The sequence below is a fragment of the Diabrotica virgifera genome, chromosome 6, assembly GCF_917563875.1.
Source record: "Diabrotica virgifera virgifera chromosome 6, PGI_DIABVI_V3a".
Taxonomy (NCBI): domain Eukaryota; kingdom Metazoa; phylum Arthropoda; class Insecta; order Coleoptera; family Chrysomelidae; genus Diabrotica; species Diabrotica virgifera.
In genome coordinates, this window is record NC_065448.1 from 183358645 (window position 1) to 183381778 (window position 23134).

Consider the following 23134-nt stretch of genomic DNA (forward strand, 5'->3'; position numbering starts at 1 on the left):
CATAAAAAAACTTACAGCCCTTTAAAGTTACAAAATGAAAATCGATTTTTTCGAATATATCGAAAACTATTAAAGACTTTTTATTGAAAATGGACATGTCGCATTTTTATGGCAGGAATATTGTAAAGAAAAATTATAGTGAAATTTGTGCACCCCATAAAAATTTTATGGGGGTTTTGTTCCCTTAAACCCCCCCCAAACTTTTGTGTACGTTCCAATTAAATTATTATTGTGATACCATTAGTTAAATTTAATATTTTTAAAACTTTTTGGCTCTTAGTATTTTTTCGACAAGGCAGTTTTTATCGAGTTGCTGCTTCTTTTCTAATATGTTTACATAAAGATTTTATGGGGGTTTTGTTTCTTTAAACCCCCCAAATGGTTTTGTAGGTTCCAAATTAAACTATTACTGCGATACCATTAGTTAAACACAGTATTTTTAAAACTTTTTTGGTTCTTTGTATTTTTCCGGTAAGGCACCTTTTATCGAGATGTGGCTTCTTTTTTAATATTGTTCATGATACAGTAAAACCTGCCATATCCAGATCAATGTTGCGACAGACCTATCCGGATATGAAAAAATCCGGATATCAAGAACACTACTTATTTTACAGTCTCTGAAACGTTTTCTCTTTCATGCATTCCAGTAATCAACGCCGTCAATAACTTTCGTCGATAGACACGTTTTATAGATTCTATAATACATTATTTCGCCATCTTTGAGTTCTTCTTTTAGTGCGTTGTTCAACAGCAGAACTGCCTTTCTCGGTAGGTTTTGGTAGATCCGGACGGCGCAGAACCGTCCGGATATGGGGAGGTCCGGATATGACAGGCCCGGATATGACAGGTTGTACTGTATACCTAAAAATGTAAATCATAAATAAATTTTCCCATTATTATCGAGTCTCCATAATCGTATTAGCCATATACAAATATGTGGTGGATTTGACAAATATGCAAAATATCTCGATAAAAACTGACTTTTCGAAAAAGTACTAAGAGACAAAAAAATTTTTAAAACATTGTGTTTAACTAATGGTACTACAATAATAATTAAATTGGAACGTAAACAAAAGTTTGGGGGGTTTAAATTAACAAAACCCCCATAAAATTTTTACGGGGTGTCTAAATTTCACTGTAATTTTTTCTTAAGATACTACTACCATATGAATGCCACATGTTCATCTTCAATAAAAAATCTCCAATAGTTCTCGATATATTGGAAAAAATCAATTTTCATTTTGTAACTTTAAAGGGCTGTAACTTTTTTTATCTGCACATTTGTACTAAGGTACCTTAGGTGCAATCGAACTATTTTTGGTCCCAGAATATGTGATTAAAATTATGACCTCTATTTTTGTTACACCCTGTATATTGTTTCCAGGTGTTTATTTGTTTGTTTTACTATCAGGACCCACCTGCTGTATGGCTTTATACCCCAGATACTTCTTTATTTTTCTTATGGAGGTTAAAATTGTAATGTTTACTCTCCATCGCTTCAATTTCTTCGCATTGCTCTTCCATGAGTTTATTTTTGGCAGCTCGTATTTCGTTTCTTACTTTTATGTTATTTACGTTGTATTTTTTTCTTTCTATGTTTAGCTTTTATTGATCTTTGGTCATTCATAGTGGCTTAGATTTCATTGGTCATCTATTTCTGATTTCTATTATGACATGTGTTTGACCACATGTTTCTCTATTTCGCAATTGAGTGCTGCACTGCGTGTTTGATTTACCGTGTTCGCTTCTTTCATGACTTTTGTTGCATCTTTTCGATGAACTTCACTGTCAAAGTCACTTTTTTTGTATGGTCCATGATTATTTTTCCTAACGCTTCGTGGTTTTGAAGTTTTTCCTAGATAAAAATTGTTGCATTCACATGGTACCTATTTTATAGATGCAGTTATTTCGTCTCTCCTGCGTGTTGTTGTATTTGGTTTTAAAGAGAGTAAATCTCCTTGTGTTAGTTTTTGTGGATGTTTTTGCGATGTATTTATTTCCCACCCTTTTTATTTTTCTGACTCATTTCCCACCCGTTTTTACATTATGGTATTGTCGTTTTATTCTCGTCGCTTTTTGTGAACATTTCTGGATAGTTTTTGGTGTTTTGTTATTTCTTTTCTTTAATATTTTCTTTTAGGAATTAAATGTTAATATTTTTAAAGCTTCTATTTTTAATTTTTAAGCTAATGGTAGGGGAGCACAAGCGGCGATTTTTGCAGTTACTCGAGCGCGTCAGATTATCACATGGGGAGAAACTTTGTACCCTCTAAATGTACCTCCACCATAGATTGGCTCTTAATACAGGGGAGTTCGTTAAGGGAGGGTCCGAAAAACCAAATCTATCCTTAGAAAAACTGGAAATTGTCAGATTAAGATAAGGTAAGTTAAGTACATGCAAAAGGGTGACTATTTAAAAAATCTGACGATTTAAGCAGGGTGTAAGGAAATGGGCGAGTCACAAAGTTTCACAAAAAAAGGGAATATTTCGCGAAATGAACGTCAGATCAAAAACTAAAAAATAGGTACGTAATATTTAAAATACCAAATACGAACCCGCACTGAGAGGGGTGGGGGTAAATTTAAAATTTTAAATATGAACCCCACGATAATGAATATCAGATCGAAAAACTGCAAAATACACGTATTCAATATTTATGAAAAATCTATCGAATGGCGCCAAACACCACCCACCACGGAGGTGGGGTGGGGGGTTACTTTAAAATCTTAAATACGAGCCCCTAATTTTTATTGCCGATTTAGATTCTTTACGTAAAAATAAGCAACTTTTATTCGAGACATTTTTTCGAATTATGGATATACCTAATTCGACTTATGGATATAATTATGGCGCTATAATCGGAAAAAACGATTGTTGGAAATGGAAATTTAAATTAAAAAATGTAAAGTCTCCCAATTTATGGAAAATTTTACTTAATTTTTTTGGCTTTAGCACCTACTCTTCACAACCCAATAGGTCCCAATAACGTTCGAGTAACTGCAAATTTAGCATACTTTCCTCCCCTACTATAACCTTTTTAAAACGAAAAAAGCGATGCTACTACTAATTTTCAAAGCCGGTCTTACATTGAAAAGTTCAAGCAGTATTTAATTAATAAAACTAAAACATATTTGCTACGCAACTGAAACACATTGTGATATACAAACAGAATTAGTTTACCAATATGCTTTATCTCAGATTATTATGTTTGTATTAACAAAAGATTTACTTTACAATGTAAACTTGAATATACAGTCACATATTTTATAAAGATAATGTGTTATATTTTTTATATTATACACTAAGGTAATAAATTATGTATATACACCTCATTAATATGTAACACAGGTGATGCGATGAAATAAATTTAAGTTTTATTTTTTATCAAAATAAAAATCAGGATAGTATAATATGTGAAATGAACCGGTTGCTTAGCTTTTTGACTGTATAATTTTCTTAACGGTTTAAATTCGGTAATTAATGCAGCCGAGAAAAGTCGATTTTTAAATCTTGTTCTGCTTTCGCTTTGGATAATCGTAACCAGGATGACGTCGTGATAACGTCATCCAGTTTTAAATGAAAACCTATATTTTTTTTTGTCAAAATTAGATAGACAAGTATATTGTAGTTTTAAGTGTTCGCATTCATAATAATTATTTTGATGTTGCCTTATAGTATGATTGTATGATACAATTTATACAAATAATGGCATAACCCAGACATCCAAAGTGAAAGTTATCCTCCTACACCAAATTGTTCTATATGGTTCATATAATGCTCAAAAAAGTTACACCCTTTTGAGCTTCGGGTTTGGGGGGGGGGAGTGGGAGAAATCGGTAAATTCGTAGTTTTTTAGGTTTTTCGTCAATATTTCTAAAATTATGCGGTTTAGCATGAACAACCTTCTCTACAAAAATGTTCTACATTAAATTTGAAATAAAAAATGCTCTATGCATAATCTTTCTAAAATTAACGGTTCCAAAGTTACGGAGGTAGTATAGTAAAATTAGTCCAAAAAAAGGCCTAACCCAGACATCCAGAGTGAAAGTTTGAAGTTTTCTTCCAACACCAAATTGTTCTATATGGTCCACATATTGTTCAGTAAAACGTTACATAATTTTGAGCGACCGGTTTGGGGGGAGGGGCCGATGGGAGACAAGTTGGTATATTAGTAGTTTTCTTTTAAGTTTTTTACGTTTTTCGTCAATATTTCTAAAACTGTGCTTTAGCGAAAACAATGTTCTATACAAGAATGTTATACCTAAAATTTAAAACAAAAAAGGCCCGATACATAATTGTTATAAAATCAACGGTTCCAAAGTTACGGAGGGTGAAAAATGAAGGTTTTTGATAATTTTTATATATGGGCAATTGATGATGATTTTGGATGGCGAGGTTGACGTTTCTTCAACGGCTTATCACTAACGTACCATCGGCCACTGAAATAGCAAATTTTATTTAAAAAACACAATCCTGTTAAAGAAAATTTCTTTCATCAGTAATAATATTATAAATTGCCCAAAAAATATAAAAAGTATCCAAAACCTCCAATTTTCACCCTCCGTAACTCTGGAACCGTTGATTGTATAACAATTATGTACAGGACCTTTTTTGTTTTAAATTTTATGTAGAACATTTTTGTATAGGACATTGTTTACGCTAAAGCTAAGTTTTAGAAATATTGACGAAAAACGTAAACTACCAAGTTACCGACTTCTCCCCATCCCCCCACCCCACAACGCTCAAAATGGTGTAACTTTTTACTGAACAATATGTGGACCATATAGAACAATTTGGTGTTGAAGGAAATCTTTTACTTTGGATGTCTGGATTTGGGTCTAGTTATACCATACTATTAATAGTATAATATTAGTTTCAAAATCAAACAAAGCGGAAATTAATATTCTATAATTTAGACAGTCATAATTCAGGGTACCTAAACCAGAAGATAAATGTATCTATGTTACAACTAATGTGACACTATATTATTATAGTCACAAAATAAGTTGTTATCTAATTATTTTAACTATTGTATAAATATTGTAAATAAACAGAAATGTGCTAATCATAAATGTTTACAACTCTAACTGTCTAAACAACAACTATATTAATACCCAACTTTGTGCACTATAAATACAGTAAATATATTAATTTTTTTACTCGAATGATTCTATTAAAAGCTAATAAGTTTTTCTTTCAGCAAGTTAGCATAATTTTTTGTTTCATTATAAACAATGATATAATACCAAAATAAATAGATGCAATGCATGTTTCTATGTTTGTGTAAATATATTATTGTTGAACATTTATACACATTTATTATCATTCTGCAAATATTATAAATGTGCTTTAATTTGATTTTTACAGATGAGTTGGGATTTTGCAGATTACAAGTTTGTAAATATATCGACAATGATAAGAAAAATATGGTAACAATAATAATTATAGTAGGTAAGTGAAACTTGGATAATTCGAATCTCAGGAGACCGTTAAAAAAATTCGAATTATCCAAAAATTCGAATTAATAAATAAATCTAGTAGATAAATATCAGTAGTTAATCAGCAAAAAGACAGTAGTTGATCATTTTTATTGCTTGGAGATGTTTTTGTTCCTATTCTTGCGCGAGTTTTGTCAACCTAAATAAATGGGCTAACAAAATTCCACCAAAAATACCAATTAAAACATTTGCAAGCTATAAAAAAGATCTTTATTTTTTTTCCAAAGAGATCCGAAATTTTTAGCTGCTTTTTAGAATTTAGCTTCTCAGTAAAGTAATGACAAAAGATTTTAAGATATTCAGAAAAGAGAGCAGAAAAGTTCGAATTATCCAAAATATAATTCGAATTATTCACGACTTTTTACCACTACTTATATAGGAAATGCTAGGGACCAAAATAAAAATTCGAATTAAAGAAGATTTCGAATTATGGAAGTTCGAATTAAGCAGATTTCACTGTAATACCGATTTGTCTGCAACCGTGAGAAGACACGACAGACGTTCGTTTATGCGGTTCAAGTGACCTTGATGGTTTTTGATAACTCCGTTATACTTTACAATGATCCTAAAACACTGATCGATCTAAGACGGAACATTGTGTAGCATCTGCCTTTGTAACACAGGATGAAATAAAGAAATACAAACTAGCGGCGACCAATACTTTCCTGAGGAGAACAACTCTGCAATATAATATAAAGCCATATATGTCACGTTTCAAAAAATCCCTAAATTAACTTCATAATAATAGTTACATACTATACACGGTACACCCCTATTTTGAGGCTTAGAAATTGAAAAAGCGACCATGATAGGGGAACGGCAAATTTTGGTTATTAAGTTCTAACAGTGGATATCTCATTTTTCGCAACTTTTCAGGAGATCGTTTTAACTGTTTCTCTGTAACCCCAAAAGCTTTTGAGTTTTGGTTTTTAGTTTTTATTTATTGTAAATATTACTTTTAAGTTATGAAATGACTAATTAATAAAATAAATATACCATTAAAAAATTGAATGAGATATTCAGTGTTGTTGTTCAAAAGCTTGAGATAGCTAGAGTTGAGCGATTGAGATATTCAGGGTTTCCATTTTCAGTAGCACTAGATTATGAGATATCAAGTGTTGGTCGTGCATTATAATACCATAGAACTTTTTTAATATTGCTATTAAAAACAAAAAATTATTTTATCTTTAGTTTACAATGAAATTTAATAAAAGCAATACAATTGATATGGTTTTATATTGCCACCCCATTGCCTTATGAAAAAAAAAACAACACAAATATTGGTTAGGTACTTTGGTGCTACCTACAGTTTATTTTAATGAATCGATATAAAAGAATAATACAAATAGGTAAAATAAAATAATAAAAACCTTAACTGGATTCTGATTCCTTTTTCTTTTTTCGTTTCATCTCTCTTATGCTTTGAGAGTCGCTTGGAATATTGTCGTAAAAGCCATGTGTGTCGCTCGGCATAAACTGCTTTAAAATTTGCAAATCATCGTACTTGTCTTTTTTGATCGTTGGTCTAGTATCATATAGCTTAGGAAATTCTATAGAATTATTGGAATTTTTTCTTTTAGACCTGTTTGGGAGTTCTTCAAGTGGAGATCTATAATCCAAGCTGAAAAATATTTTACCGGTTGGTTCGTATACAAGACGCCTCAGATCCACCACTGTGGGCTCGCCAGGCCGTTTCCCAGGTCTAATCGAGGAATATATCATTGTTTCTTCTTTTGAATAATCTTTAAAAAAGCTGTAATCACATTGCTTTGCCCTGTACGGCATTGGGGATTTTCTCGCAGTAATAGCGTGCAATATATAGTGACTGGGAAGAAATACCTCCATCTTTTCATATTTTCTCTGAATTAAGGAGTGCACAGTGTCGCACTCCATTTCGGTGTGCCCTTTTTCGAGATATTTTTGTACGATAGTAACATTTTTGTTGATGCTCAGATGAAGAAGAGCATTAGAGAGTACAGAATTTCGGTTTTGGTAATTACATCCATCAGAGTATATAATCACTGTCTTTAATGAGGTATCCAGCAATTCACTAATATAGTCGACCATACATGTAGCGAAAATAGATGAACACATACTATTTTCCTGGGTTTCATCGATCCAATATGTCATGACATCTCTAGAAGCCATGTTATAAATCGTGAAGTTATAAATTGATAATTTTAATTTGTAATAGGCCGATGCATTAGATAGTAGTGGAAGTGGTTGTACTGCCATTAAATCGCAACACAATGTGTGACACTTTCCATCGATTGCATCCGTTTTATCTTTTTCTTTTTCTATACGTGATGCTTCTTTAAGTTGAATGTGTTTTTCATAAGTTGTTCTTGATACATTACCACGGAGGTGCAGTGTGCAAGTATCACATTTATCCTTTTTGGGTTGACAGATGTCAATGTTCTTTTTTCGTCTTGCCATATCGAAAGTATTTCTTGAAAGCGGTACTTCTCCTACTTCCATACATTTCAATTTATACATATCATATAACTGCCTCCATGACCTTATATCTCCTTGAAGAAAAGCTACGTCAGCGTCAATGTAGAACTTCTTGGTGAATTTTCGACAGTAATGCGATGGTAGAACAGGTAGAGTGTCAAAATACATACGTAGAGTCTCGTGTCTTTTCTTCAAGCTCGTTGGAATAGTTTTGCTTACTTCCCGGGAAATTTCAGCTTCATCATCTACTCCCAAGACATTTTCATTGTATGTTCTCTTATTAGTAGGTATGTTGTTATCACGATACTTAATCAGCCAAGTGTTAACTTCAGATGATTTTAAGCCAAATGTGCTGAGATACATCTTTTTGCATACGGGTATTTTTTTTCATTAACTTTTAAAAAATAAAAGTAGCTTGAGGACCTTTTAGAAGTACCTTTTGTAGTTTTTTGAATTGTTTCCCTGATTTCTACAGTTGAACACACATACATTCTTTTAGAGTCCCAAGTCATTTCTTTCCAAAAGTCATGGAACAACTTTTGCCTTGCTACCTCTGTAACTGAATCACATAACCTAGTGGCCCATTTTTTGCAGATTGTTGAGTTACAAGTAGGGCCCATTGTCCTCTCACTTTTTGGGACATCATTTAAAATTTTAAAATTGGTTTCTGATTTAGCTTCGCCTCTTCTGTACCCCATATAAGCTTCTCCCATCATTCTTTGCCTTTTAACCATGTTTTTTGTCCATTTCTTCGGATTGGCCAGTTCTTGCCTCTTTCTAGTTCTTTGTTGAATTGCTTCTAAGTCCTTTAACTCTGTATTACTACTATTACTTATCGTTATTTCACTCCCAATCACATTTTCATTTGAACTAGTAGTTTCATTCAAGTCAAATGTAGAATTATTTTCTTCTATATTACAACTAGCTTGAGCTATAAACTCACTAACACTTAGTTCAATGTTATTTACAACAGATAGTCCAGAAAATCCTGCTTCAGTCTTGTCTTCATCGCTTGGTAGATAAATAACATTAATATTAGTATCTGCTGCATTATTACCATAATTGGTTTCATTTAAGTCAAATGTATAATTATTTTCTTCTATATTACAAAGAGTGTGAGCTGTAAACTCACTAATATCCACTTCAATGTTTTTTACATCACATACTCCTGATAGTTCTGCTTCAGTCTTGTCTTCATTTACTGGTAGATAAATTACACTAACACTCGTATTTGCTTCATTATTATTACAATAATTATGGGTTTCATTCAAGTCAAATGTATCTAACTGACTACAAGTTTGAGCTGTAAATTCACTAACTTTAGCATGTCTTTCTCCAGAAGTTTTTTGCAACACAGGAAGTTCTCCACATTCCCTAAAAATAAATTTTATTATTATAGTCGGTTCGCCAAACTTAGACACAACTGGCTAGTGATTTTACTAGGTAATTTTGCCAATTTGGTAAAATTTGCAAAAAAAAAATTACTAAATAGTTAGTAATTTTGACAATTTTGGCAAAATTGGCCAAAAACAAAAAAATTACCTACTAAAATTACTGGCCAGTTCTGTCTGAGTTTAGCGAGTATACTATACCTAGGTAAAGAATGAAGAAGTTAAAATACATATTTTAAAAAGTATGAGACACAAACCTATTCTTGTCAAAAGTATTATTTTCATCTAAATTACTATGAGTTTGAGCTGCAAGCACACTATCTTTAGTACTGTTTAGTGTTAATGAAGAAGTTTTCTCCAGCTCTGAAAGTTCTCCACATTCCCTAAAAATTAATTTTATTATTACCTGTAAGTAATCAATTAAGAAATTAAAACATTATAAAAAATATTAGAATTTTCTACCAACCTCTTCTTCGCTAACATAACCATTAACTGCCCTCTTTTGGGTGGACGATTATAATTCTCCACTTTTCTCACTCGAACCATTATTACTTGCTAAAAATAAAAATAAAATTAAATTATACCAGATATTTATTTATTTTTACTTAATATACACTAACTGGGTATAAATGAATTCATTAAAATGTTTAACATATCAATATTAGATCAATATTAGAACATAAATTGGAATTTCAACAGTGTGTATCTCATGAAAGCCAAGACTTGCAACACTGAATATCTCACACTGTATTTTAAACTTGAAAAAATCTATAATTACATTAAAGTTCAACTAAATATTTGAGTAATTTTCAATTATTAAGATATGTATTAATAAAACTAAATTGTTAGAGCTACTATTCCAATAATAAAACATTAATAATCACTTACCTTTTAAAAGACTAGTAGGAGGTGACCGTTATTGCTTTGAAAACCACGTGAGTTGTTCACTGTTGTGGTACAAACTGAGATATTCACTGTTAGAATTTTTCCACAAAGCAGTGCTTTCTGTTGGTCAAAAGTTAAATTAGACGTCACCAAACTATTCGTTGTGTCATTTTACACAAGATAGCGCTCTTAACTCAAAACCCCAAAAAATGAGATATTTACTGTTAGAACTTAGACAGCGTTATTCTTTATGTTGTCGAGGTCGCTGAATACGAATATAAAGTTTATTTTTATCTAAGATTGGTGCAACATGTTCAAAAATCACATTTTATGCAAAAATGCGAAAAATTAATTTTGATGATTTTTTAAATTTAACTCGCTGTATCTTTCGTCAATTTAAATATTTCCTTCTGAAAATTTGACTGTATTATCCTTGAGGTATTTATATAACACAGATTTGTCGAAAATGTTTAAATAAATGAGAAGAGGAGTTGCTAATTTTTAAACATTTTGTCGTCAGATTTTGTTAGCTTCATGTTTCGTTAGATTTACTTAAAAACGTTTAGAGACAAACTTTTCAGTTTATCATTTTAACCAACACAGCATTAAAATATAAATCATGTAGAAGTTTTCTGGAAAATTTCAAGTTAAAATATGCAATAAGTAAAAGTTATGTGACTTTATAAATTAGCATCGGCCAGGCGCTCGTTGCGCGGATAATATGCAACGCTCTCGGTTACTTAGCAAATCGAAATTAAAAAATGGTCTATTATACAGAGTGGGCCAAAGAAAAACAGCCCACCTCGATATTTGGCAGTATTTATTAGATTTTATGGATATTAAGAAACAGGTCGATTTTTAGTCGAAGGGGAACACATTCTTACGGTACATACATCTGTCGTTTATCAACCCCCTCCCTTCCATTTGCTCCACCCCTTATTTTTAAATGGGGAATAGGGGTCGTGTGCTGGCTCATTTAAAAGGTTGTTCAATGCTCTATTCAGTAATATAAACATTAACATAATTATTTATACAGGGTGTCCAAGAAACAAATATTTTTATTAAATTAATTGACACAAAAATAGGAATGTATGTTATTTATTTAACTCAAAATACATTCTACTGCTGCCACAAAACAGAAAAAAATGTTTTTTGATAAATAAACATTGCTTTTCGCTTAATTTCAATGTTCAAGCAGCCACCCATCTGCCTCTTGGTAGGTTGAATATTAAATTTAAGCAACAAACAAGGTTTATTTTTCAAATAATTTTTTTTTCTGTTTTCTGTCAGCAGCAGAATGTATTTTGGGTTAAATAAATTACATACATTCTTCTTATTGTTGCAATTAATTTAATTGAAAATAATTTCGCTTGGATACCCTTTATAAATAATTATGTCAATGTTAATATTGTTAAATAGAGAATTGAAAAACCTTTCAAATGAGCTAGAACACGACCCCTATTACCTATTTAAAAATAAGTGGCGGGAGAAGTGGAAGGGAGGGGGTTGACAAATGACAGATATACAGGGTGTAACAAAAATACAGGTCATAAATTAAATCACATATTCTGAGACCAAAAATAGTTCGAAAGAACCTAACTTACCTTAGTACAAATATGCACATAAAAAAAGTTACAGCCCTTTGAAATTACAAAATGAAAATAGATTTTTTCGAGTATATCGAAAACTGTTAAAGATTTTTTATTGAAAATGGACATGTGGCATTCTTATACAAGGAGCATTTTAAAGAAAAATTATAGTCAAATTTGTGCACCCCATAAAAATTTTATGGGGGTTTTCTTCCTTTAAACCCTCCCAAACTTTTGTTTACATAAAAATTTTATGGGGGTATTGTACTTTTAAACCCCCCAAATGTTTGTGTACGTTCCAATTAAACTATTACTGCGGTACCATTAATTAAACACAGTGTTTTTAAAACTTTTTTGCCTCTTTGTATTGTTTCGATAAGGCACCTTTTATCGAGATGTGGCTTCTTTTTTAATATGGTTCAAAACATACCTAAAAATGTAAATCATAAATAAATTTTCATGTTATTACCAAGTCTCCATAACCGTACTTAACCATATACAAATATGTGGTGGATTTGAAAAATATTCAAAATATCTCGATAAAAACTGACTTTTCGAAAAAGTACTAAGAGGTAAAAAAGTTTTTAAAACATTGTGTTTAACTAATTGTGCTACAATAATAATTAAATTGGAACGTACATAAAAGTTTAGGGGGATTTAAAAGAACAAAACCCCCATAAAATTTTATGGAGTGTCCAAATTTCACTATAATTTTTTCTTAAGATACTACTGCCATAAAAATGCTACGTGTCCATTTTCAATAAAAAATCTCTAATAGTTTTGGATATATTGGAAAAAATCGATTTATATTTTGTAACTTCTAAGGGCTGTAACTTTTTTTACGTGCACATTTGTACTAAGGTAAGTTAGGTTAGATCGAACTGTTTTTGGTCCCAGGATATGTGGTTAAATTTATGACCTGTATTTTTGTTACAACCTGTATATGTACCGTAAAAATGTGTCCTCCTTCGATCAAAAATCGACTTGTTTCTTCATTTCCTTAAAATCTAATAAATTCTGCCAAATATAGAGGTGTACTGTTTCCTTTGGCCCACACTGTATAAACCAATAGATATGTACTGTTAATATTAATAAAATTATAATTTAATTGCTTCTTTTATTTAGCTGTACGTGTCTCTCACTGTCTGTGATACAGTTTCATCGTTGTTTTATATATAGTCCAGAAAGCCACTGCGGATCCACTAGGAAAAATATTCTAATTCGGATTTTTTGCACAATCTTACTCAAAAAGGACTCCTTTTAACAAATTTGCAAGTTGCCAGGACCAAAAGGTGGTCAAAAATTTTTTAAACGTTTTTTTTTTGTTTTTTCCTAAAATTATTTTTTTTTGCATGGAAAAAAGTTTTTTTAGGTTTTTTGGATCATTCCAAACAGAAAAGGTCTTTAGTGACTTTTCTCTAAAGTTGATAGTTTTTGACATATAAGCGATTAAAAATTGAAAAATTGCGAAATCGGCCATTTTTAACCCTCAAAAACTATATGAAAAACTGAAAATTTGAATGTTGCCAAGGTAGGTAGACATTCTTTAAACATCGATTGATGAAACCCCGAAGAGTTTTTTGCAATACAATATTTCAAACTCCTTTGTTTTTTAATTGCTAATCAAGCGTGCGCGACACTATTTTCCACCGACAGTATGGTGCAAATGAAAGGAATAAATTATTTCCTAAACCGGCGACTTTAGGGAAAAATCCCGAAACAGGTCGATTTTTATTTTTAAGTTATGATATTGTGGCATATATAGTATACTAGTGACGTCATCCATCTGGACGTGATGACGTAATCGATGATTTTTTTAAATAAGAATAGGGGTCACGTGCTAGCTCATTTGAAAGGTTCTTTAATTCCATATTCAGTAATCTAAACATTTACATAATAACATAATACAGGGTGTCCAAAAAATTTTTATTAAATTAAATTATTTGACAAAAAAAGAAGTAGAAAGACACGCTGTATAAATAATTGTGTAAATGTTTACATTACTGAATAGAGAATTGAAGAACCTTTCAAATGAGCTACCACACGACCCCTATTCTCATTTAAAAAAATCATCGATTACGTCATCACGCCCAGACGGATGACGTCACTAGTATACCATATATGCCACAATATCATAACTTAAAAATAAAAATCGACCTGTTTCGGGATTTTTCCTTAAAGTTGCCGCTTTACGAAATAACGAATTTATTCCTTTCATTTGCACCATACTGTCGGTGGAAAATAGTGTCGCGCACGCTTAATTAGCAATTAAAAAACAAAGGAGTTTGGAGTATTGTATTGCAAAAAACTCTTCGGGGTTTCATCAATCGATGTTTAAAGAATGTCTGCCTACCTTGGCAACATTCAAATTTTCAGTTTTTCATATAGTTTTTAAGGGTTAAAAATGGCCGATTTCGCAATTTTTCAATTTTTAATCGCTTATATGTCAAAAACTGTCAACTTTAGAGAAAAGTCACTAAAGACCTTTTCTGTTTGGAATGATCCAGAAAACCTAAAAAAAATTTGTTCCATGCAAAAAAAATAATTATAGGAAAAAAAACAAAAAAAAAAACTTTTAAAAAATTTTTGACCAACTTTTGGTCCTGGCAACATGCAAATTTGTTATAAGAGGCCCTTTTTGAGTAAGATTGTGCAAAAAATCCGAATTAGAATATTTTTCCTAGCAGATGCGCAGTGGCTTTCTGGACTAATAGGATAAAGGACGTTTTAAGGCAATCAAAAATTTCAAATGATGATTTGAAAAACTGATTTACAGTTGAGTCCGCGAGTCTTTACCCGTGCGTCATTAATACCTGGCGAGATAAAACACATACTTTTTATCTAGCATCATTCTCTTCCACGCATGAAACTCATGACAAACCAGCTGCCGTTTGTTATTAAGTAAAAACACATGTTTTTTTATGAACCATCTAGACACAGTGCATTGAACAGAGATAGGTACAAAAAAAGACGATTCAGTATGTTTTCATATTTTAAGCACAATTTGTTTGACGTTTCTGCTTTATTTACTTTTATGGCTGTCAGTTAGTTGAATTTTTTGCGGTTTTTGTCGAATGTTTGCGTTTTGAAGTTTCTTTCTATTACACAAACAGTTGTTTTCACAACTAATTTTATATTGGGCTTTGAAATTTTAAGGTAAATAATTATATTTAGGCAATTAATATTTAAAACATACAAAGCTAACGTCATTCGCACAGTAAAGAAATGATCGTGTTTAGATTTCCGTCAAAGTTAATAAAATAAGAAAAATAAAATACGTTATTGAATTTTTTTATAAATTGTTTATTTATTTATTAATCAATAATAATAAAAGAATTTATTAAGCTACTTCAAATGTAGCTGTAATTCTGCACAAAAATTTTGAAGCATAACTTACATTTGACATTCTATATATTTGATAACGTCAAATTTTATAATAAAACCCGTAATCGGAACAGTATCCATTTTCTGTCAGTTGTTGTTGCGTGAAATAAATTTCCGACTTATTTCGTATGCTTTAAATGATGACGCACGGGTAAAGACTCGCGGACTCAACTGTATGTATCGTGTAAACTGATTGAGCCATAGAAATAGTAGTAACCCTTTCTATGTGTTTCCTTTATGGCCAACACAAAAATTCCAAAGTTACACAAACAGATGTCAATTCGTTAAAATATCAAATATCTATTTCTAAAAAATTACATTTATGCCTGCTTAAAAAAATTCCATTTTAAGAGCTATTTTGCAAATTAATGAATGGGATCAAGCTACACTTTCCAATATAGTTAGTAAAGATTTAAATGAATGTGGATGGGTTATCAATGATGAAATTATCTCTTCTGGCTACTACGATGGATGTACAGCAATGGAACTGCTGCAGAAATATTTTTGTTCATGCAAGGAAAAAAATGTGTGTGAATATGATGTCTGTCCCTGCATAGATAAGTTAGAATGTTGTCATACCTGTAATTGTAATAATTTGTGCCATAACAAACTTGAAACGCAAAATATATAAGTAACAAACAATGTAGAAGTTAAAACTGTTATATGTATAAGGGAAGTTCGTTAAGGGGGGTCCGAAAAAAAATATATCCTTAGAGAAACTCGAAATCGTCAGATTAAGATACTTAAGGCTACGGGTACATAATTCGCAAATATTTTACGTGTATCCCTACTTTTTCTGTCTTTACACGGCAAATTACGTGTAGTAAAATTCACACTGGTATGGATATGTAAACATTACTAGAATGTCATTCTACTTGAAAATGTCATCATTAATTAAAAGAGATGGGTTTTGAATGTTCTTGGATAACTGTTATTTTTATAATTGCAAATTATTAATTCAGTTAATAAATGTGATAATTTTTTCACTAACTATGTATTCAGTGATTGTAATAATTTATTTGTACAACAAAGACTAATACTCAATCGAGAAAAGAGGAAAAGTGTTAAAGTGATTTTTTAATAATATATTGTTATGGAACGCTTACAATTTTGAACATCTTTAACAACAAAATACTTGGATCACAGAATATATTATCCTGATGTATTCTCTGCTTGGATCTTCCACAAATAATACACAATAAATAACTTTTTATTAAGTTCACGTATTAAATCAATTATTTATCAAATACACTATATATCAATAATATTTAATCAATAACTCAACATATTCCCGATGCAATGTCAAATATTTAAAATTATCACTGATTGTCAGTGTCTGACTGACAATATATGCTGACAATATAATATTCGGCTGAGTGCGTTGTAAGACAAAGATAGATTTGGAAAAAATTACCACGGCATTGTGTACATTTTTTTCGAATCCTGAAAAAACCAATAAATATTTTTGAAAAATTTAAACGCAGAATGAAAGACTAAATTATTCCCGAGGGCCGAAAGTCCCTTAGAAGAAATAAAAAGTTTATTTTGAATGATATATTTGAAATTAAAAATCACACTAAATTTTCTCTTAGTTTTTCACCCCTGTAACTTATTAAAATAAACATTATAGAAGTTCTCAGGGACTTTCGGCCCTCGCTAATAACGTAATCTTTCATTCTGCGTTTAAATTTTTCAAAAAATACTTATTAGTTTTCTCAGGATTCGAACAAAATGAATCCCCATTTGAATAGCATTGCAGCCGAAAATACGTACCGATCCTCTTAAGGTAGGTAAGTTAAGTACATGCAAAAGAGTGTATATTTAAAATAAAAAATCTGGCGATTTGACCGGGGCGTAAGGAAATGGACGGGTCACAATATTTCACAAAAAAAGCGAATATTTTGCGAAATAAACTTCAGATCGAAAAACTAAAAATACACGTGTTCAATATTTTTCAAAAATCTATCGAATGGCACCAAACACGGCCCCCCACGAAGGTGGGGTGGGGGGTTACTTTAAAATTTTAAATGGGAGCTCCCAATTTTTATTGCAGATTTGGATTCTTTACTTAAAAATAAGCAACTTTTATTCGAGTTATTTTTTCTAATTATAGACAGATGGCGCTATAATCGGAAAAAACTATTGTTGGAAATGGAAAATTAAATTAAAAAATGGAAAGGCCCCCACTAAAATGGAAAACTTTACTTAACTTTTTTTGGTTTTAGGACCTACTCTTAACAACCCAATAGGTTCCCATAACGCTCGAGTAACTGCAAAAGTTTACTTTCCTCCCCTACTATTAATGTTTGTATAAGAACGTTGATCCTATCTTACGCAAATATAAAGTTATTACGAAATATCAACACTTCAGTGCAAATTTTGTTTCACTTTGCTGAAAAAATAAAGAGTAACGTATAACTACTACAACATTGAAACAGATTTCTGAACTGGTAGTTAACCATTAGTTAACTGGTAGTTAACCAAGTGCGTTTTGAGTGAGAAATAAAGTTGAGTTGAAAAATTACCCGAAAGAGTTGCTAAAGTTCCTGAATTAGAGTCCCATCAAAGGCTCTGAAGTCAGTATATTTATATTACTTGCTTTATTAGCCATTAACAAATTGAAACAATAAGCGAACAAAGTAGAAACATTGAAAATTTAAAATTTACACTAATCTAAGTAGTAGTCTGCTTAATAATTTTTTGTAGTTGTGATACAGGGTCGCACTGACTACAATAATGATTTTCTTTAACATTTATTTTAAGGAATTGGTCTAAGAACTAGCAACGTCTTCAAGAAACTATTTTAAGACAGCTGATTCTTTAATATATTGTTCTCTGTGCTTCCTTGAACACTGTACCGGCCATTTGGCTGCTTATAGAGGTTGCGTTCATTACTGCGCAGCACACATATACAAGTAAATACAAAATCAAGGTGACTGATTAGTGTGATAAAGCTTATTAGATCCGCTATAATAATAGATAGCAATAAAAGCTAATAAAAAAATTGTAGCTAACTTTGAGCTTCACATTACAAAATTAGTTAGAATGTTACAGGGTGCTCGAAAACAGAGTGGCAGACCAAACTTTTATTTTTTTAAATAGAACACCCTATATTTTATTTTATATTCGAAATCTTCTTAACTTCCCCATCACAAAAATATAAAGGTTTGTTATGTTATACAGGGTATTTACAAAGTTATAACCAATGTTCTCTGAAAATCGTAATAAGTTCAGCTCCCTATATAAATAAAAATAAGCACAACAGCAAGGGTTTATTGGTGCCATATTTTTTGTTGATTGCCAAAATTACAGAGAGCGTTGATATTGCTAATTTTCTTTATATCGAATACAGGGTGAGTCAAAATGCAAGTATATTATTTTCTCAGTAATTTTAAATGGAACACCATAATTAATAACTTGCTCTGAAAAATGAAAATATCTCGAAAACTAACAAATTTAGATATAGGGAATATTATACAAACATTAAAGTACCGTAATGGTACTTTTCGATAGTGATATAAGATACAGGGTGTTCCAGTTAAAATTTCTGAGAAAAGAATATACTTGCCTTTTGACTTCGATATAAAGAAAATTAGCAATATCAACAATTCTTAAAAATTTTTACAATCAACAAAAAATATGGCACCCATAAACAATTGCTGTTGTGCTTATTTTTATTTATACAGGGAGCTGAACTTGTTACGATTTTCATAGAAAATTGTTTATAAAAATTTGTAAGAGTATATAACATAACCAACCTTTATATTTTTAAATGTTGAATGGGTTGCATGTGAGAGTTCATTTTAAACGAAGTGAAAGACAGACGTACTCTCAATCATTTTTTGTAACTTCCGACGACCGGTTTCGCTCTCTAAATATGCAGAGCGTCCTCAGGTCAACGGTTAAAAGTCACTAAATGATTCGGATACAAGGAGCTACTATCTCAGTATTCATTGACATGATGTTTTTGCTTAAGTTATGCTAACGGGATATGGTGGAATAGACGGAGAATGTTGCAAAGGTAAAGAAGTTTATGGGATTTCGGAATTTTTGAGGGTGAAGAGATAGTTGTTGAAACACAACCAACAAATCTGTGCCTGTTGTTATAGTCCAGGAACCGAAGCTTTTCAGCTCGCAATTTTTACAGAATGGATCGATTTGCTTGAAAATTTGAGAATAAGTAGTGGATAGTCCAAGGATCAAAATCTATATGATGCCGAAAGGCGTTTTTACCATGGGGGTGGTTACCACCCCATCTCGTGGGTGGACATTTTTTATTATATTTTGACCGAAAAAGTTGATAAAAACATTCATTCTAAGCAAAAAATGTTCTATACATTTTTTTGATAAAATTAATAGTTTCCGATTTATTCGCTATCGAAAATGTTAGTTTTGTATCGAAAATATCAATGTTTTTCAATAATATACTCATTTACGATTCACTCAATGTTGGCCGTAGAAAAAATTTTTTTAAACCAAGTTCTTGGGAATTAAATAACCTCCATTTTTTTAGTTACGTAAACATTTTATCGTATCTCTGACAATCTTTCTATTCTGAAGAAATAGGCATTTTTACCAAACTACAAAAATTCGTTATTCGCTTTTAACTCCAGTTTTTTAAAAACTAATCATTTTAAGCCAGTCAAACTTCTAAAATCTATTAATAATACATAAATAAAGAAAAATGAATAAAGTCAATGACTAAAAACATCATTAACTTACATTATTATGCTTCCAATTAGATTTCTCCTTTTTTTCTTCAAAGAAATATGTTGATTTTTGAACCGTATCTTTTTATTTTTTACCTTAGAGAGTTTGGTAAAAAATAATTTTGTAGGTTTTTATAAGGTCTATAAGTCTATTAATATTAAGTCTTTTTAAAATCCTCAGTCACAAAAAGAGGTGACTTTGAAAGGGTTGGTAAAGGTGGTTTTTGCATGTTATTACAAAATCTAATTGTCAGTAGCTCACTCAATTGTTGCCGCAGGAAAAATATTTGCAAACCGGTATTTTGGGAATTAAATAGGCTACAATTTTATGTTTAAACATTTTTTCGTATCTCTGATGACAATCTTTATATTTTGAAGAAAAAGCCATTTTTTACAAACTACAAAAATTCGTTATTCGCTTCATTTTTTTTAAAAACTAATCATTTTAAGCCGGTCAAACTTCTAGAACCTATTAATAATACACAAATAAAGAAGACCAAATAAGGTCAATGATTAATTTTAATTAGGGTGGTGATTAGGAGGTTGCTTCCGATCACTTATTCACTGAAAAAAATAGGGACCAACATTCTCTTCAATATGCGTCACTTAATTTTTGAGCTAGAGACTTTGTTTTTCTTTCTGGAGATAGATATTTTAAAATGATTTAAATCAAAAATAAAAATGTATACCATTTTTATTCATTCAGTTGCGGTGCGAAACCAAAACTGTCTTAATTTTTACTCAGATCAGAGAGTGCAGCCAGCACTCTTATCGACGATTTCACCTCTTGTTAGAGGTTCATCAGAGACTGCATAGGCTGCTTTTCTCTGGCCCAGGTAAAAATTTTCGGCATATCCATCTCCCACCGCAACTGAAGAGATGGTAGTAGGTGCCTAGCGGCATCTGCTAAATAAAAGACTAAGTTTTCAACCTAATAAAAATATTTGTAAATTAAATATTTTTAAAAGATTTTTAATTGAAAAACTTTATTGGCCCATTTCCTGGTGACAACCTCCAAGGCTTCTACAATATGCAAGCAAATGGATGCTGCAGTGAAGACTAAAGGGAAGGAATTCTACACTATGCAATTCACAACCCCGTCTGCAGCATGGTAAAGTTCCAACGGAAAATGGACCTAGTTACTCTATAGGAGTAATACTAATATAAAAATAAAAATGTATACTATTTTTATTCATTCAGTTGCGGTGCGAAACCAAAACTGTCTTAATTTTTACTCAGATCAGAGAGTGGAGCCAGCACTCTTATCGACGATTTCACCTCTTGTTAGAGGTTCATCAGAGACTGCATAGGCTGCTTTTCTCTGGCCCAGGTAAAAATTTTCGACATATCCATCTCCCACCGCAACTGACGAGATGGTAGTAGGTACCTAGCGGCATCGGCTAAATAAAAGACCAAGTTTTTCAACCTAATAAAAATATTTGTAAATTAAATATTTTTAAAAGATTTTTAATTGAAAAACATTATTGGCCCATTTCCTGATGACAACCTCCAAGGCTTCTACAATATGCAAGCACATGGATGCTGCAGTGAAGACTAAAGGGAAGGAATTCTACACTATGCAATTCACAACCCCCGTCTGCAGCATGGTAAAATTCCAACGGAAAATGGACCTAGTTACTCTATAGGAGTAATACTAATATAAAAATAAAAATGTATACCATTTTTATTCATTCAGTTGCGGTGCGAAACCAAAACTGTCTTAATTTTTACTCAGATCAGAGAGTGCAGCCAGCACTCTTATCGACGATTTCACCTCTTGTTAGAGGTTCATCAGAGACTGCATAGGCTGCTTTTCTCTGGCCCAGGTAAAAATTTTCGACATATCCATCTCCCACCGCAACTGACGAGATGGTAGTAGGTGCCTAGCGGCATCTGCTAAATAAAAGACTAAGTTTTTCAACCTAATAAAAATATTTGTAAATTAAATATTTTTAAAAGGTTTTCAATTGAAAAACTTTATTGGCCCATTTCCTGGTAACAACCTCCAAGGCTTCTACAATATGCAAGCACATGGATGCTGCAGTGAATACTAAAGGGAAGGAATTCTACACTATGCAATTCACAACCCCCGTCTGCAGCATGGTAAAGTTCCAACGGAAAATGGACCTAGTTACTCTATAGGAGTAATACTAATATAAAAATAATAAGGTATATTTTATTAGGTTGAAAAACTTAGTCTTTGATTTAAATCAGTTTAAACAAGTTATCCTCAAAAAATGCATTGTTGTCTTATCTTTTGACATTGAAACTACAGTATTTAGCATTTGACGAAGAAGAGCTAACATATAATAATGTATAGCTCAACTACTATTGGTCTTAAAGCAAATTAAAAGAAACAGTTTTGTTTATTTTTTCAAAAGGTACATTTTTGTTAAGTGAAGTTGTTTTGATAAAACGAAAAGTTTTGGAGTTATTAGTAGAAAACTTAACTTAACTTAATTAACAACATTGATTTTTTCGATATAAAACTAACACTTTTGATAGCGAATAAATCGAAAACTATTAATTTTATCAAAAAAATGTATAGAACATTTTTTGATTAGAATGAATGTTTTTCCAACTTTTGCGGTCAAAATACAATTAAAAACTTCAACCCCCGAGATGGGGTGGCAACCACCCCCATGGTAAAAGCGCCTTTAGGCATTCATATAGATTTTGATCATTGCACTATCCACTACTTATTCTCAAATTTTCAAGCAAATCGATCCATTCTGTAAAAATTGCGAGGTTTTGTCCTATTTTAAGCTTCATTACTTGGACTATTATGTTTGTGAAGTAAACTACAGTGAATGTCATATATACAATTTTTTAAAATGTGATGGTTTTAAAGATTTTTATTTCCATTTGTTCAAAGTTTTTTTTTATTTATATATATTAAAAGACTTCTATTTATTAGTGTATGTATTAGTGTAAGATTGACAACGTTTGGATCAAAAGGGATCGAATGTTTAATATGTATATTAGATGTGGATGTGCAGCTTTAACCTAAATTGTTAAGGTCAGTACTTCTTGATGTTTTAATGAGAGGAGTAGTGGTCGTATAAGGGATGACCAATCCGAAAGCTTAAAAGTTGTAGCTAAAATATTAAATTAGCAGTCATATAATAAAAACAGTAATAAATGTGAATTGATAGACAACAATGTAGGTAAATGAAACTGAGATATAAATTAAAGGGTGGAGAATTAGAGTAGAAAGAAAAGA